This window comes from Rhyacophila brunnea, unplaced genomic scaffold (genome assembly GCF_057557595.1).
Source record: "Rhyacophila brunnea isolate RB1 unplaced genomic scaffold, BYU_Rbru_1.0 scaffold_15, whole genome shotgun sequence".
Lineage (NCBI taxonomy): Eukaryota > Metazoa > Arthropoda > Insecta > Trichoptera > Rhyacophilidae > Rhyacophila > Rhyacophila brunnea.
The window spans coordinates 28,316,384-28,334,770 of NW_028232806.1; the positions used below are offsets into that span (position 1 = coordinate 28,316,384).

General features: G+C 38.9%; 1 protein-coding gene across 1 annotated transcript in view; it reads left to right on the forward strand.

Annotated features, from left to right (window-relative positions):
• The first annotated feature begins 828 nt into the window (after nucleotides 1–828).
• Nucleotides 829–18,387, forward strand: part of nahoda (DOMON-like domain-containing protein nahoda) — a 314,096-nt gene continuing 296,537 nt past the window's right edge. Inside the window, exon 1 of the mRNA XM_085942871.1 lies at nucleotides 829–1,291. The gene's annotated coding sequence lies outside the window, so the exon portion shown is untranslated. The remainder of the gene's footprint in view (nucleotides 1,292–18,387) is intronic.

Consider the following 18,387-nt stretch of genomic DNA (forward strand, 5'->3'; position numbering starts at 1 on the left):
TGAGTTGCATTGACAACAATTTTATTTTTTTGGTTTTGATGTGACGAGATACCCATGGAAAATTAAAGCAAGCCTTAGAAATAGAGTTAAATATAATTTATATTAGGATGTTGTAGGTAGTGAAGCAGTACTAATTATAACAACAGAACGTCTTAATTTTTATGAAGTTATACTTCTTTTGGGGCGTTTGGTAGAGAGTGAAATTGAGAGCTGTGCGCGTGCACCGTTAAGTGCGCGACAGTATGAAGTTAGCTGCGAATCAGTCAGCTGTATACAAACGCAAGTTTGATAGTAGAATTGTTCCGTTGCCTAGGCAACGAATTTATTATTGTCGGCCATTTGCAATTCCTTACGTAAACAAACGATTAAACGTTAGAGTGACAGTTTTTACTTTAAACATAAAAACAACGAGAAATAATTAAATAATTTAGTAATATAGGTTAAAGCGTATAGAATTAAACCAACGGCGCTCCAATAAGCGGCTCTTTTTCTTGAGTGTGTAATTTAACAAGATAATTAAGAGCTAGTCGAAGAATCTAGTTTTGTTTTATGTTTTGTTACGCCAAAGAAGTATAACTTCCAACGCGCGTACATAAGTATACAAACCGTTTTTTTTCAAAACATTCATTTTTGTGGTATTCTTTCATCCTGTGTCCGAAAAGGAATTAAATGCACCATAATTCCGATTTTCCATGTTAAAAAAATTAAAATTAAAATGAAACGTGAAATTAATGTTCATCGCGTCTTATTGCACTATTTGCGCAACACTACACCTTTACAGGTATACCTGACTCACAAATAAACGTAAGAAAGTCCACCTCGAATGCCATTCCACCACGGCCGCCCACAGTTACTTGCTGGCCGTTGTTTGGATTTTACCTTGCCGCGGTTCTTGCGAACAACCGGTCTGAAGTTAGTTCATCTCGACTCCTTGCGATGCTGTGTTCGAAGCAGCAACATAATAACTAATAATATTTAGTAATAATCCGAACAAACATTCATAGAATACCACAAAGATATTTCAATTCCGAACGCTTTGGTGCGAAATAATCGTCATTTTTAAATAAACTAAATTGACTGGGATTTAGACTTTTTGTAATCCAGCTTTAGCTGCAAAAATACCTAACCTAACTTCTAATTTCATACACTTTTGTAGTGATATCCGTGATTTGGACACTGTTTTATAACAAAAACTTTGATAGTATTAATTATTTGAAGTGACAGATTGTGTTGTGTGTTTTTTTCTAATTGGATTCATCTTATAAACATTTGGATCAAATTAGGGTGAAAGGTAAGGTTTCTTGTAAGAAATTCTTATATAATTAACAACAATATTAACATATTAAACTATAAATACTTTCCTTGTATTTGAATATAAATTATCCGCTCGTTTGGCATTGAGTTTGCATAAATTAAACATTGTTTTTTGTGAAAATATTCTGTTTTTGTGTGTTATTTTTTGCGAGAGGTTTGGCGCTTGACCGCCAGTCGTAAATATCATCTTATTGAGCAATTTTTCGTTCTGTCCAAACTCTCAAAATACCAGTTTTTTATTGATATTTTCGAAATATTAATAATTTTATTATTATGATCAATGACAGATAAAATAATAATAGAAAATTAAATCAAAACCACTTATTCGTAATGCAACAACAGGTCGTAAAATAATTTCTGTAGTAAGTATGTAATAAAATAATCAATGCAAGTTTGTTTACATTCATTTGCAATATCTAGGTATCATTATTTTTATGAACTTTTAGTGTAGAGTGATCCTTTTGAAAAGCGGCTCCCAACCTTTTGTCTGCAGCAGTACAATATCATTATAATACACTATGGATGACGATAATACCTACCTACATACAAAATAATATATTAAGTAGGCAAGTATGTAAATCTAATGAAAATAATAAGTATAAAAGTATTTTAAAATTGTAATAGGTACATAGTTTTAAAAAATACATAACTCATTGGCGTTTTACAATCCGCTATCTACATTTTCACACCTGTGGATAAAGGTCTCCCCATTTTTTCCCTTTTTCTTTCCGGTGGATAAACGAGGCGCAGCTAAGCTCTTCTATTAATTAAGATTGAGATTTGATTTTAAAGAGTAATAATATTATGTAATTTAGCATTTTCGCTTAATATCATACCAAACTTTTGAGTTCATTCAGCCACATTTAGTGAAAACGAATTCTCTTGAGAGTTATTTTTTTCATCTTTACTCCCCTAAAATCATTTCCCACCAAAACCTTAAATATGCCTGTTTGTCATGCCTGCCATGTTTATATTTTTCGGTGTTCACTTATTTGGGACACTGGTTGGACACGCCTGCTCTAGATGGATCATAATATTGTCGATTTCAGAGATACTTCTCCTACTTGGCTTGGCAAAGCCTTATTACGATGCTTGATGAAGCCATCCGCTCACCTGAGATGGAGATGGATATTACAATGTTACACACCATGGATAGAAATATGTATATTATGTAGCCCCAACAGAATTTTTCGGGTACCTCCTGCAATGGGAGGCTCTTCTGATCTAGGATCGATTGAAGTGTATAATTGTATGATTTGCAAAATATAGTCTAGGCACAGAACAGATTAATTCAATGTAAATGTGAAAGCCAGTCGTCATGGACCACTGCTTTGAATCCAGATAAAATTTAATACTATATGACAGTCAGGTCATAAAACGCAAGAAACAATAGGCATTTCGTTTACTTGACAAATTTAAATGAATATTATGGTTAAGGCGTAACTATTGAAAATAACATATTCCCTAACACGTGTTTAAGTTTATCCTGCTCGAATTACCTAAACCTTGTTACAGCCTCACCCTGAAGGAAACCCTCTTCCCATTATTTGTATGTTTCCCGAATGAAGAGATCAGCGTTCATAACCAGAGTGATGGAAAGTTCATCATGGCATGTTCACAATACAATTTTGAAGATTAGGTATTACTAGTATCATATCAAAATATTCGAATATTCGTCGGTTGATCTCATCAGTATGTACATCATTTTGCCCATTACACGATCAATATTTGTGATTGGCACTGACAGTAATACTGATCGTGTGCGGGTAGCTTAAGGTCAAGCTGCACAGAATATCAAGTTACGTTAAATCGAAGTATTGTCAAAATGTCATGCGTAAACCAAAATAAATATCGATCGGCCAATTTTCCACCGGCAGCAATTATTTCCTAAAACCTAGAAAGAGTGGAGGAGATAGTATAATATCTGGGATCGACCAATAGTGGAAAAAACGGATGTGAAGCACAGATAAAAAGGGGCACAGATCAAGGAGCAAGAACCGGGAATTTCAATTGCTAGTATACACATTACAGGAAGCCAGCAGCAAACAAATTTTGAAAATAGCCGATATACTGGATTATTTGTTAGGTTAGGTTTTCATTCTTGAATTCATGAATTTTGCCAAAATCAGTTATGAAAATTGAATTAATGTTCATATTGAATCTAATAAAATTGGAGACTGTATACGGTCATCTCTTTTTGATAAGAACGCTCTGTCGTGTGTCACGGTGAAATGTTTTACGTAGAATTTACATTTTTGTACGGTGTCGAGCCATGGACCCTGAGGGTGTTACGCCTCCGTAAACGGCGGCGGAAAAGAATGTTGTTGACAGTGGCTATCAATAAAATTCTTAATAACTGTATGGAATATATATAATTTATTATCTCATAGAATAAATCGGCTTCACAAAAACTGAGAATTTCAAAATGTCCCAAGCGACGCTTTGCTTTGATAACTTTCTATATCTCTCTCCACACTTTTGATAAGAATCTTTGAAGCAAAACAAATCGTGCCACGAGATAAATGGCCACTCATTGTTTACATTTTGTACTTTTTACTTGCATTTTAAATATGCCCACTTAAGTATGCTGTTTAACATGAAAATATAATTATTTATTTTGTAGGTGAACAGGTAGAGGTATTTAATTAGCATTTATTATCTATGTAAGAACTTGTCAACAGGCCGCAACTGTTGAAATATTTCCAGGTTTCCGTGCCATATTGTTATAAAGTAATGCTTATTACCGACAATACCAGGCTTTTAGAGTTAAGGGTAGATAATTTATAATTGAAGTGCTGAGGGCAGTGACTTTCCGTGGGGGTAGGCAGATTGAGCGTCGCTTGGGGGCGGCAGTTACTCGAAGGGCGGCAAATCAAGAAGATTCATTAGATATATATCGTCGTCATACAAGAGAAAGTGACCAAGTGTAAAATAGTAAATTGTTCAGGAGAGCCATTTTAACATTTGTAATCTATCTAAAAAATCCTTATATTGCATTCACATTTCTGATTGTTTTTGTGGGTGTAGATATGATATTTACTTTCAAAATGAAATTATAATATCATAAAAAATCATTTTTGTTCTAGCTTTTAAAAATACAAAACGAAGTTGGTCAGTTTTACCACCCATGAATTAATGGAAAAATTGCAGATGGTCACTTTTCATTCTTGGAATAAAGGTGAAACAAAAATGAAGTATAGGTATTTTTCTTTCAAATTGACTTTATTTCTAGTGCATTCTGAATAAAATGGCGAAAATAGAACACATTTTTTTTAATTTTCGATGAAAACTATACCCAGTTGCTTTACATGAAAAAGTACAACAGTCATAAAAATATACATAAAAATGATAAAATGTAAAAAATTACTCTGCTTCAGATTCAGAATCCAAGTTTGATTCTGGTGCCCTGTCTGGCATGTTATGTCCAGCAAGTGATCTGTGATCACGAGGAATTGCTCCAGTATCACACAGCTTTACTAAATCCCTCTTTTTTAACCTGGTTATAGTGAGTTCTTCTTTGACTAAGTATTTTAATGGGGAAAACGTGGTGGCTGACTTCGCCCAAACACTGACAGGGTTTGAAAGTCGTCGTTATATGAATACTTATAGAGAATGTGTCCTGGTCTGTCATGATCATACCGATTTTTCATAATTTTGGCAGCAAGTAATTTAAGATCTTCTTCGGCCATATCAGCCCTTTAGTTAGAGCATATGGACACCAGGCGCCTCCAAGAATCTCTGTCGTTCGCCAGTCTTCCTGCATTGTTCCAGGTCAAACTAGCATCCCGTAGCTTTGCCGTATAAACTTTATATATAGTATTTAGCGGCCTCCCAGGACGCTGGAATCCGGTTTGCTTGAAGAACAGGCAAGCCAGGTTAAAATTCTGGTCCAACGTCGCCTCTTCACTCTCTGAAGAGAGGCTGCTTGGTGCGTTCTTTAATCTGCTCGTTGCTCATAAAGTCATACCCACCGAACACCCAGTATCCGTCACAAATATCTTTTTTCGAAGTTCAGTATAAGGTTGCTCTGAGCCTTCGTAAGGTGTCATGATTCGCTACCGTAAAGCAGCACCATCAGAATGCAAGCATCGAATAGGCGGCATTTGGTTCTTAACTCATTCACTGCATACGGCTCACTATTTTCATTTTTATTTTGTTGGCATTGAGCTGCTCTGAAGATGTTTATGTTTATACAATGGATAAAAAAAATAGATTCCAACTCACCTCTGTCTTGGTTTTGACACATTTCCACCATTAATTTACTTCTACAACTCATTTTATGAACGAATTTTATCACTTTACAATGAGAAAAAATTGAAAAGTCAAACGTTTCGTAAGAAATATATGACTAACTTCGCGGCGTTGAGAATAACCACTACAAGGAAAACTGCCCAACTGTCACTTGGTCATTTTTTATTGTAAAAGATTACAAAGAGAAGTGACCATGTGTCCAATAGTCAATTTTGCTTGGCAACAAAATGTGTTTCAATGCAGATAGTCATTTTGATAAATTCGAGATAGTATGTTTCCAGGGTGAAATTCAGTTGGTAATTTTTTCCAGACAACCATTATGTTAGTAAGATGTCAAATAGTCAAAAAAACCAATTTCGTAAAAAATGCACTTGGTCACTTTCTCTTGTATGACGACGATATATAAAGAGGTACCTAAAGTTAGTAACATAAAAGGTTTGATAGGACTGTAGTTTTTTCTGGCTGGTTTGCGATGTCTAGTTTACTTCCATTTTCCTTGGACGTCACATCGTTGATGACCAGAAATGACACGTGCAGGTTTGCGAATCATATTTGAATTATAGGTAGGTACATAGTTACATAATTAATTTATCCAAATATTTTTGCCAGTGACTCGCCAGTGTCGAAAGACGTCAGGTGTATATTTAAATGCATCCGAAACCGTGGATTCGCAATATTGTCTGTTGAAGTAGAGATGGCATTTAAATTAGATTTAGTGGTATATATTTTGTTAGTAATGTGCCCATATAACACATTTCTTAAATATTGGAGTCATGAAAGGATGATAAAAATAACTGTATAAAAAAATGGGACGGTATTTTGGCGCTGCCTAGGGGCGGCATTTTGTCTAAAGACGTCTCTGGCTGAGGGGTAGAGGTAGGCTGTAAAGATTCGATATATATAGTGCACACTAAACTTTGTCAGTCATACTTATTTGTTTTCATTGAACTAAGAATACAATTTGTAGATGGTGGCGATGGTGCTGGTTAGTTTTTAAAATTCAATTGAACCCTGCTTAAACTAAACCACAATAGTTTAGGTATGATATGGTCGATCCGACAAAATAGTGCACAGTGTTTTAGTCATAACTTATTTGTTTTCGTTAAATTAAGAATACATAATTATTACAGATGGTGTTAAGTAGTTAGTTTTTTAAAATTCGTTTAGCCCTGCACACCAAACCATAATCGATAAAAATATTATCCTATCTATAAAATATCTAAAATGATGTATTGTTTAATGCCATTATTTTAGATATTTTATAGATAAATGAATATTTTTTGACTATTGTCTATTATAGTTTGGATAAGGCAAGGTTTGATTGAATTTTAAACATCAACAAACACTATCTGCACGTTGTAGTCTTTGTTCAATGAAAACAAATACGTTTGACTGAAAAAGTTTAGGATGCACTATTTATGTCGGATCTTAACAGCCTACCTCCACCCTTTGCCACTGCTACAGGTAACATATAATTAGAAAAAAAAACAATGAGTTAGGTGAAGTTTTCGTATCACCACAGACTTGCCATTTTATGTTAATGGCGTGTATTCAGATTTATAACTAGTTTATAAGAAAATATAAATCTAATGAATGTATCTGTTCATATCATTTGCCTCATTACTGAGGATGGTGATCAGTGAAATCACAAGCTTTGCCAAGAATCCTCTTACATCTGGAGCGATTCTGCACTGATCTTGTTGCTTCCGTTATTGTTGATTCAGTCACTTTTTTGATGGTGTCGCTCTCGCAGTCTCCTCCCTTTGACGCCAACGGAGATCACTATTCTCTCCGGGATGGTCGGATCACTTCTTACTACGTGACCGCGGCGAGGCTGGTCGACCAGATAAGTGAGATAACACACATCAAAAAATTACTCTAAATAGTAAAAGAAATCGCCTATTTTACAAAGATAACATATGTGGTTGTTCGATGCACTTTTTGATTGTTGTGTATCGATTCTCGACAACTCCATAATTATAAATTTATATCCATTATTATAGTATTAAAAACACCCTTAATTTTACCTCGAACATCCCTTTGGAAAACACTACTAGGCACACCCTTGCCTTTAATCTCAGCAATAGAAAGGGGGGCCCGCTTAAGGATGTGGGGGCATAGAGTAATATATCGAATTTTTTGAGCACTAGTTACGACCGATTGAAATAGTTGTGTGACATCTATTATTGGCTATCTGTTATAAATATCGACAGAAATGTCGGATATGACCAAGGTACGACACAAATAATTATGCCTGCGGTATGCTATTTTCACTGCAGTATAATTTGCAGTTTTAACGCTGCAAAAACGTTATGTAACCTATTCCTTTCTACCATGTCAATTTGCTGCCATTATATGCGCCTCGTTCATGTTAACATTGTTAACAATTCTTTAATTACTACTTAGTAATGTGAATCTGCCGTAACCTTCCGCGTGCTGTAATATATAAACGGAATAATGCGGCGCTGCTACCACGGAAGTGATTTTAGACTTATATTCTTATTATCATAATTTCCTTTCACTTGCCTTCGTGGAGTTAGGTTAACACGGCGTATCCTATCGATAATATTTGCTCGCTTACATGGTAATAGGTGAAACATAAAATTATTAAGTAAATGTACACCGATACAGAGCTCGAGCCCGCATCGGGTATTGCTAATTTGAATTCGGCCAGGGCCTATGAAACCGCCTTGCAAAAACCCTGGAAAATTCTTAGTAGCGCAAGGCGGAGGTGATTCTGATGAATATTTTGTCGTATTCATTGGGAACTGAGGACTGCGATTTGTAGTCGAGTTTTTTCCCGTGGTAAAAGAAATGCCATCTGTAATAAAAAGTTCAGGTTGTGCCGCTCCTTGCTAAAGATTTGACAATCTAGGAGTAAATGTAAGACGTCCTGGTCGCTTCCGTCGTCGCATGGACACTTTCCATCAGATGTTATTTTAAACCGGTGCAGGTATGCTCGCATGACTCCGTGACCTGTAAGAATCTGAGTCATCTCAAAACACAGCCCCTTATGCACCCTGACGTCTCGTGCTGCTGAAATCGAAGGTAAAAACTTTCGGGTCAACTCCCCTGTCGATGAGTTTATGTATCGTGAGTTCCATTCGTTTTTCACCATATCTGAAATTGTAATTTTCGCGTAGCTCAGAGGAAATTTGTCATAAGCTATCGCGGTCTTGGGTTCAGAGGCACCATGCCGAGCCAATTTGTCAGCTCTTTCATTTCCTTCTATCCCGGTGTGTCCCCTTATCCACTTAAAGTGCACCTCCGGGTGGCGCCGTCTCAGTTGAGCGGACTCGATGTGAATAGAAAAGACAATCGGATTAGTAGACAAGGGATCTCCAATTGCTTGGATTGAGCTTTTGGAGTCCGAATAAATACAAATACTATGGTTTTCGGTGAGCTTTCGCTGGATTGGATCTGAGCCTGCCCACTCCAGAGCGCATTGGATGGCATAGAGTTCGGCCTGCATTACCGTACAATAGCTGGCAAGGCGGTACTTACGAGCCGCTATCTCACCGCCATTAATGTATGCCACAAACCCTGCACCAGTACCGCCATCAATTTTGCTCCCATCCGTGAAAATCGGCATGTTATTGCATTCGTTGCTTTCCAACGTTGCAGGATAAGAAACCACTTCAGAAAATAGTCTAGCCGGGTGTGGCAGCCTTCTATAGTCCACCGGTTTTTCGAAAAGCCTGTCGTCAGGCAGAAAACTTGCGAGGCCCTCCTCGCCCTTCTTAGCTCTGTAAATGAGAGCGATTTATTTTAAACGTAAATCTAGAGGCATAAGTCCTGCTAGAGCTTGCGTTGAATTGAGCGAAGCCGTTCGGTAAGCTCTGCATATATGTATCGCTAGTGCTTGCTGAACCGTATTGAGTTTTTTTGCTATGTTTTTCCGTTTGGCAGCTTCATGCCATATGCTGGCCGCATACGTGATCATAGGCTCAATAGCACAAGTGTAGAGAATTCGAAGAGCTTCAGAAGATAAACCCCATGTGGGTTTGGCCATTCTTGCTAGTTTGAGCGAAGTCACCGCTGCTCTTTTGCAGATGCTGTCCGCATGCTTTGACCAATTTAGTTTGTCATCGATTACAACCCCTAAAAGTTTAAAATCCCTAGAAAAAGATAGAGGTTGCCCATTCATCACCAGCGAAGGCGGAGAGACGCGCCTCCTAGTAAAGAATAAGGCCTTCGTTTTCTCCGCGGAGAAAGACAGTTTGACCTTCCTTCCCCAGGCCTCGACGCTCTCCAGCACGCTGTTAGTCATGGTTTCTAGAGAACCAAGTTCTTTGGATTCCATAATCAGCAAAACATCATCAGCAAAGGCCTGTGCGTGTACACCTTCAGGAAACGGCATAGAGAGAAGATCGTCGAGAACTATGTTCCACAGTACAGAGCCGCAAGACGAACCTTGTATGCATCCCTTTGATGTCTCTTTGGTAGCAGATGCTCCAGCATATTCGACGAAGACTTCTCGGTCGGATAGATAGTTTTTGATGAGCCTGAAAATGTTAGCGGGACAATTTTTAGATTTCAACTGTTGAAGAAGATATGGCCACCATGCGTTGTCAAACGCGCCTTTGATATCAAGAGATACCGCCACTACGAGCTGACCATCGCGGTTAGCCCCCCTGGTTCTATCAATTGCTGCATGAAGCGCGTCTTCAGTACTCTTTTGAGGGGTGAAACCGTACTGGTATTCGCTGACCAGATGTTTAGTCTGAAGTTTCCAGGAAACTCGATTAATAAATAATTTTTCGAGTACTTTACCGAATACGGGCAGCAATCCGATGGGCCGATATGACGAGACGTTAGCGTAGTCGTCCTTTCCCGGTTTGGGAATGACCACCACTCTAGCTACCTTCCAGATTTTTGGAAAATGACCAATTCGCAAACAAGCATTATAAAGAGCGACAACTATGCTAGGAACAGTTAAGAATGAATTGAGACAGATATCCGCCGTGAAACTGTCGTGTCCCGGAGCTTTAGCTGGATTGAACAGCCTCATTGTTCTTTCGATCTCCTCGAGAGTGAAGTTCTCGTCGTCATCTTCCTCTGAAGGAATCGAGGCCGCATTTCGGATCAATGTCTGTTGCTCCGTTTCGTTTGCAATACTGTCGTCTGGAAAAAAATACGCAAGAAGAGCCTCTGCAGATTCGAGAGCCGAAGAGGTCATGCGACCGTTGATTGTCAGAGTTTCAGGCGGTTTGAACGCCTTACTTTTGAGCAATCTCTGAAGACTAGACCAAACATTCTCTTTTCCCTGAGCCGAGCAATGGCTCTTCCAGCTTTCTAATTTCGCTTCCGCAATCGCAGTTTCATACTTATTCTTTGCGGCTTCAAAAATCTGTCGAGTGAACGGCCGTCGAACCACGCCTGAATTTCGAAATTTTGTCCTTGCTACTCTAAAAGCCGTCTTCAGTGTATCCAGTTTCGGACTCCACCATGGATTACTTTTTCTTTGAAATCCTTCGCCCGAAGAGCGCACCATCGTGCTCTCGCATGCTGACTCGTTCGCCAATGACCATTCTTTGACAATGTTTTCGAGCTCATGTGCGTCTGTGACGCTATCCAAACTATCTACAGTGATACCGCGATCCTGAATCTGGGAAATAAGTGCAAGCCCAAAATCTATCCAGTTAGCCTTGGACGTCTTAAACAAACCTGGTCGCTGTTGATTGACATTTGAAGTTTTGTTTGCAGCGTAGCTATCTGCGGCCTGTAATGAAAAAACAATCGCATTGTGGTCGGATCCCAACGCTGCATCACGATATACTCTCCAATTTTCAACTCTGGTGAGCAGAGCGTTGGAACACGCAGTAATATCAATATAGCTTTCCAGCTTACGAGTTCCTCTGATCGTTTCAAACGTTGGGACAGAACCCTCGTTTAATACGTTTAGGTCGTGCTGTGCTAAAAAATCTGACACGGCTGTGCCTCTGCTATCAGTACGTCGACTGCCCCACCAGATGCTTTTTGCGTTTACGTCGCCTCCGAGTAACAGCCTGTGACCCTTTGAAGTGTTCATTAGCCTGCTCATGCCGGTCAGCGATTCATCGATGTGGACCGACGGCGCGCAGTACAGTGATCCGACCAGTAGCGTTTCTCCTAAGTAGTCGAGTTCTACAACAGCGCAACTATATGAGCTAAACTCGGAAAGTAAAATGCAGTGGGTTAGAGATGACATCGACGCACAAGAATAGCTGCCTTCACTGGATACAGACTGCTCGGCTTCTGAAAAATGATACCTGAAAAAAGCGACGAACGGATTTGACCCGTGTTGCCAGTGTACGGTTCCTGGATTTTTTTTTTATTTTTTTATAATGACCATACCCTTGCTTTTTCGTACAAGGTGGTTGGGTGGGTTAGTTGCATTGATGTGGGGCTAATTAGGTGCCTCCATTTATATCTTTAATTTTCTTTATGGCCAGGATTAAATATTTTGTGTAGTGTTCTTGTGTTGTTCTATTGCTTAGTGCTTCGTGAGGCTTTTGGAGGTCAATTTCGTGATTATGTTGTCTACATCGAGTCCTGAGAGTCCATCGCTCCCTTTCTAGTATAGGGCAGTCGTTGATGACATGCCACACAGTTTGAGATGTGTTGCCGTCACATGGACAACAGTCGTCATCCCTCAATTTAAATCTTTTTAGATAAGCTCGCACCGATCCGTGGCCTGTTAGTATCTGTGTGAGTTCGTGTGATATTTTTAAGTTCCTGGCAAGAGTGATGGCACAGTTTATGTTTGGAATAAATTTCTGCGTTATTGATCCTGTGGCGGATGTTGTGTATCTGTGGTTCCATAGCTCTATGGTATCTTCGTTTAGTTTTTGTTTTGCGTAACTCAGAGGGAAGTGTGTATAGGTTAAAGGTCTTTTGTCTGTTGTGGCTTGTTTAGCGTATTTATCAGCTTCCTCGTTTTCGGCTATCCCTGTGTGACTTCTTATCCAGAAGAATCTGGGGTTTGTTCCTATCATTCGAAGCTGTGTTGACAGTGTTAAAATGTCTCTTACAAGTGGGTGTGTCGATGATGGGTTTTGGAGAGCTACCAGACTGGATTGGCTATCTGAGAATATGTTTACATAGTCGTGTCTGTGGAACTTTAATCTTTTGAGTGTCCACTCGAGAGATTCTCTGATAGCAAATATTTCTGCTTGGAAAACAGTGCAGTAGCTTTCGAGCTTAAATTTTCGGGGTGTTATTAATGTTCCATTTTCGTAGGCTACAAAAGCTGCCCCTACTTTGTTATCGATTAGACTGCCATCTGTGTAGATCTCCAATCCTGTGATGTGGTATTTTGTTTTAGTGTCTTCGTCAACTGTTCCTATGTGTTCTATATTTTCTAGATGTCTGTTACCAGGATGTGGAAGTTGTGTGTAGTGTATTTTGTTTTCGTATGTTCTGTCTGTAGGTAAGTGTCGGGGAAGTATGTGGCTTGTTTTAACTTGGTATATTCCTGTAAGTTCTTGTATTTTTATATCTATTGGCGCTATTCCTGCCAGGGCTTGTGCTGACGTTAGCGATATTGTGCGATATCCCTTGCAAATTGATATTGCGAAAGGTCTTTGCGCGGAATTCAGTCTTTTTTGGATCGACTTTCTGTGAGTTGCTTTATTCCAGACCGATGCCGCGTAAGTTAAGGTTGGCTCCACAGCTCCATGATATATAATTTTTAAAACTTCAGGAGACGCCCCCCAAGTGGCTCTTGCTGTTTTTAAAAAGAATTTTCCCATTTGAGCTGCTTTCCTACATATGTAGTCGACGTGTTTCGCCCAATTGATGTGCCTGTCTAGTATTATGCCAAGAATTTTAAAGGAATCGACCAACTCTTTCGGTTTTCCTTTCCACTGGATTTCTGGTGTTCGTATTTTCCTTTTGTTGATAAACATTATATTTGTCTTAATATCTGAGAAGGTTAGTTTTACGTCTTCACCCCATGAGTTTACTTTTTGAAGCACGCTATTGGTTTTTAATTCCAGTTCGTCGGTGTCTTTTGCTGCTATCAATATTAACACATCGTCAGCAAAGGCTTGTATGTATGTATTGTGGGGTAAGAGTATTGTTAATAGACTGTCTAAGGCGATATTCCATAGTGTTGGGCCACAAGTTGAGCCTTGGATGCAACCTTGGGTTTGGTCTTGTTTTATTTCTTCGTCTGCATACTTTAGTTTTACTTCCCTATCTTGTAGATAACTGCAAAACAGTTTGTACAAGTTAGGCGGTGTTGACTTGATTGCAAGGGCGTTTTTTATGTGTGGCCACCATGCGTTATCAAATGCACCTTGAATGTCTAGGGAAATTGCTATGAGTGATTCTTTCAATTCGAGATGCGTTGAGATTATGTGTACGGCTTTGTTTAGTGCGTGTTCTGTTGATGTTTGAGGGGTAAAGCCAAACTGTTTAGTGCTCAATTTGTTGTTTTTTGTAAGATGCCAGTGCACTCTCTGAATTGCTAGTTTTTCTAGCACTTTTCCGAAAACGGGAAGGAGGCCGATAGGCCTGTACGATTTTGTGTCCATAGCATCTTTCCCAGGCTTAGGAACGGCCTTAATGATCGCTATTTTCCAGGATTTCAGAAAGTGAACGAGTGTCAGACATTTATTGTATAGTAGTAGAATTTCTTCAGGGAAGTTTTTTGCGAAATTTTGGCAGATATCTAATGTGAGGTTGTCGTGTCCAGGTGCCTTTTTTGGAGTCATATTCTGTAAGGCGGATAGGATCTCAGTAAGTGTGAATTGGATATCATCCTCTCCGCCCGGAATATGGTTGTCTGATGTGTGTCTGATGTAGTGTTGAATCGGTGTATCTGTTGTTGGATCATCGTATGGAAAGAATTTTTCCATTAGGGCTTTTGCAGAGTCTTTTGCGGATGAGTGCTTTACTCCCTCTGTAGTAAGTGTTCCGGTTACGGTTCCTGGATTAAAGCCAGGTCCACGTTATTAGATTCCATATACCTGATGAAAGAGACTGTGGCAACCTCGCACCGTGCAAGATTCGCTTGTGCAACTTTTAGGTGTATAGCCATTATTGGTTTCCGAAGTCAGTTGCGGAAGTAGACTTGGCTTTTTGTAGGCGGTGCAATATGCATGCGCGCGATAGAGGGCTGTGACCCGTCGGAGCCGTCAGATGGAGCCGCCTATTTTTCCGGACGCAGTTGACGCATGTCAACTTTCCCTTTTTGGGACACTCCGCAATTTTGTGGCCCCCCCCACATCCCCGACACGCAAAGGCTTCCTTGCAAGTATGACCAGTATGTCCATACCCCAGGCATTTCGTGCAATGGACAACACTAGAGCATGGCTGCACTCGAACCCGCTGGAAACCAACGTTCAGGCCACCAACTTCCACCATCTTATGATACAAGGAGGACTCCACCTCCAGAATGTAATTGGATTTGCCCTGGATGCGACCTTTTGTTTTGAACACAACGGTGACGTTCTGATGAAGGCATTTTGATAACGTAGTGCAGTTATCAATGGTTCCCCATCAAAATTTTCCTCAATACCCTTTAGGACAACCCTTGGCCTTTTCAGTGAGCTGACCGATGCGGTGAGAACCTCCGAGTCACTGACAGCGTCCAACAGTCTCCGGGAGTCGTCCTCGCTCATGACTTTGACGATGCACTTGTTGTGAGTCGCCCTCGCCAATGACACGACAGCGATCCCTAGACCGGAGACGTCCACCGTTTCTCTGATACATTTTTCAACCTCCTCGCTCGTCTTATTGTCTTTGCTTGTTAAAATCACAGCATGACGTGAACGAACTTTCCCCGATGTAGCTGTAGTCGAAGCCGGAAACTCCAAGACAGGTGTAATCTCAGGCTTCCCAGAAGATCGTGTAGCCCCGGAAACTTCCGCAAAGGAACGCTTTGCCGGTATGGGTCTATTGGGAATGACAGTTTCGGGTCTTGCGGAACTGGCTGAATGCGGCTCTGCTGGCCGCAGCGAAATGTTGCTAGCACTACGCGAATTTTTAGGGGTAAGGATTTGCGGTGACAGTTCACTCTCCATGTGCGCAGATGCTTCGCTAAAGATTCTTGTGACAGGTCGGCGATCAGTTGAGAGCTGCGTTGTGTGGTGCTTTTCTCGATTGAGCAGATCTCTGGTCGCCTCAGCACGCGCCTTAGATTTGATGAGAGCGCTCTCAAGCTCGCGTTTTTCCAGCTCTGCAGCCTGACACGCGAGCCTGATTACGCCCAGACTATTCGATATCGACTCCTTCGCTGACCGACTGACATTTTTGAGGGCTAGCGTTCCGTCTCGTGAAAAAATAAGATTAAGATAATTGAATTCATTCTGGTACTTTTACATATTCAACGTATTCATAGGGACTGTGGATATATTGTATGTACTTAATTACTAAAGTAATAGTGCCTGTTAGTACACGTGCATGGATTTACTTCACCAATAGTGCGTATTTTAAACTATCACGATAATAACCGTTTACGCGTAAAAATGCTGACTGTCTCGCCAATCTCATTCTTCAAGAGTAAGCGAGACGCATTGTTTGGTGCTATTTGACAGGTCATGGAAATTGGTTAACCTCAAAATGAGTCTCTGCGTGGTGTAGTTTTTTACCGGCAGGTTCGCTTCTATCGTTCTACTGCGCAGGCGCAGATATTTATTGCACGATCCAATTGTCGCGTGAAAATTCAGAAGATTCTGAACTTTTTTGATTCATGAATGCAATCTTGAAATTTGCACGATAGTACGTACTGTCAGCAGTAAATCCACGCACTTGTAAACGGGGTATAATTAATTAAACACTAAGTAGTACAATTATTTTACAGAGCAGTGACGTCTCATGGGAGTACTCTGGCGATGCACTTATGGGCGGCATAGTTAGCATATTTAGAAGACATAGTTATCAATTTTTTGTGTATTTCATAAAAATAAGTATGTTAGATTTTCTATTATACGGCCTATCTAGCTCAGACGGTCAAATTATTTTTTCCACGAGACGGAGCGATAATTTTACCGATTTCAGGAACAGGAACGGCGCTCTGGTCCATTTCGAGCCCTGATCACATAATTGAACAAACGTTCTGTAAAGTTTCTTTGGCCAGGATTTGAGTCTACCATTTGTAGATTACATTATTACATGATTAAAATAGACTACATACATGATCTTTATTGATAGTGAATAGCTACTTGACGTGCATATTATATTTCGCAGGAGTGGTCGGTAGCCAGCGGCATGCGGTCCATAAATATTATTTAAAAAAAATGTTATTAAAACGATTGAAAAAAAACTAGATAATTTTAAATGCAATGCTTCGCACTATTAACAAAGTAATTCCACCATGATCTCATACGCTTTACAGCAGTTTCATATTTGGCTGACTAATTAGATTTATGAAGTGGAAAGGCCATAGGTACACCATGATTTGCTTTACTATTTTAAATCTCGCTAACCCATTCATTAAGTCTTTACTATCAGAAACAACAAGCTCATATTAAATTCACATTATTATTTATATTACAATATTATTTACTCCATTAAACTTATGTATTTCCAAGATTGAACATAAACAATATTAACAACAAATGTCTTAAATAATATAAATTATACTAGATTTATTTTTGACCGATTTTATCAATGTTATTTGAAAATATAAAAATTTTATATTAACAATGGAAAAAAGTGCCAATCCCGGGACCAGTCCCGGAATCCCGGGATTGAAAAATTGTAATCCCGAAATCCCGGGATCAGAATTTTGGCTCGGGATTGGATTCCCTAGTTATAAGTATTAAACATAATTTTTTTATACTGGATTTTTCTATTTAACTCTTGTTATTATTAGAAGAAGATTAGAAGTAAATGTTGAATATGGTCAATACGTCTGAAATGTTGCCGACCACTGTTTAATTCGGCTCTGCCAATTATTTTACTATTCTCATCGTTGATTTGCAAGGAATTCATGCAGGTGACAAAGTACCTGATATACATTCGTAATAGAAAATAGTGTGAGAGATTCTCAACAGACTATTCAGTCAACTACACTACATAATAATATCGTTATGTACTCAATCTGTTCATATAAAACAGGGGTATTCAACCTGGTCCCTACCGCCCACTAGTGAGCGCTCCAGCTTTCATGGTGGGCGGTAGTGGTTTTAAAAAGATTTTTATTATCTTTACAACTTAAATTGACAATTTAAATTTCAGAAAATATACTATTTGTATATTATGTATAAATTGAAAGTGTATGACTGGATGAAAAATCCTTTTACCGCAAACATTGAAGAGGCTGATACACCTTGCCAAGAAGAACTGTTAGAAATTAGATATGATGAAGAAAGTAAACATAAATTTAATAGTGGTGTATATGAAAAACTATGGCAAAATAAAAAAAAATACGGAAAATGATATTCAGTTTATTGATACCTTACCCTACCTCATATCACGTGGAATCAGGCTTTAGTGCTGTTAATCATATCATGACCAAAGACAAAAACCGCCTGAATATTTCCGAAAGAGGAGACCTTCATTTGTTCCTCACAAAAATTGAGTATGTATTAAGCTTTGCAGCATCAGCCTCAGTGATCTCATTAATAATTTAATTAATTAAATATAATTTCAACAGATTTCATGCTTCTATGTATGCAAAGTAAAAATAGATTTAACTACAGTAAGTGCATTTAAAAATATTTATTCTGCCAAACTTAGCGAAAATCTGACATAAAGTATTTGGTAAGTAATTATTACATATTATATTCTTTAACTTGTCTTGCTGTGACTCTGCTTTATAAATTTTATAGAGTTAAGTTACTTCCCTACTTTATAAATCACCATTACTGTTGAACCGGTAGACGGTTTGAA